This window comes from Molossus molossus, unplaced genomic scaffold (assembly GCF_014108415.1).
Source record: "Molossus molossus isolate mMolMol1 unplaced genomic scaffold, mMolMol1.p scaffold_m16_p_1, whole genome shotgun sequence".
Lineage (NCBI taxonomy): Eukaryota > Metazoa > Chordata > Mammalia > Chiroptera > Molossidae > Molossus > Molossus molossus.
Window position 1 is genome coordinate 80275417 of NW_023425344.1, and position 682 is coordinate 80276098.

Below are 682 nucleotides of genomic sequence, written 5' to 3' on the forward strand. Positions count from 1 at the left end.
GGAAGACTGCTCAACAGACTCCATGAGGGATGCTTGTTTCAATGGGTTCCCCGTCCCCCTCCACGAAGCAACACCAAGCCAGCACCCCTGCTCTGCAGACCTCGCCTGCGCCATCCTAAGCAGCAAGGCTGACAGGGCCACAGACACTGTGCACATTGGTTCTTTAGGCTGGAGGCACAAAGCCCTATTTTCTTGGTGTTATCTTCCAGACGCCCCCTTCTCCTCTCACAAAGATTGGCTCTGACGGTTTTATATATAAATATATATAATAAAATAGAATACTTTTTATACAGCAGACATAAAAATTCAAATTATTTTGAAAGGCAAAATTTATATATGTATATACTTTATATATATATATCACCTAAGAGAGACTGCTTACGTTCATTTGTTTTTATCTTATAGGGGGAGACAAATTATTTTCTAAATGTGGTATTTTGGTGGGATGATTGGCTTTGGCTTAAGGAGAACAGTGATTAGAATTGGACACACGGTGCATAGACAGTGGATATGGAGAGATTCCTCCCTGCCAGGGACACCTCCGCGTTTGTAGTCTTCATGCATTACAAACTAATTAGATGCTACCGTATTGGGCCCTATTTCGCCCCCACACACACACATTGCTACATTGTTACGCAGATTATTACTCAGTTAAAGATTTACTTTTTTTTTTTTTTTTGTA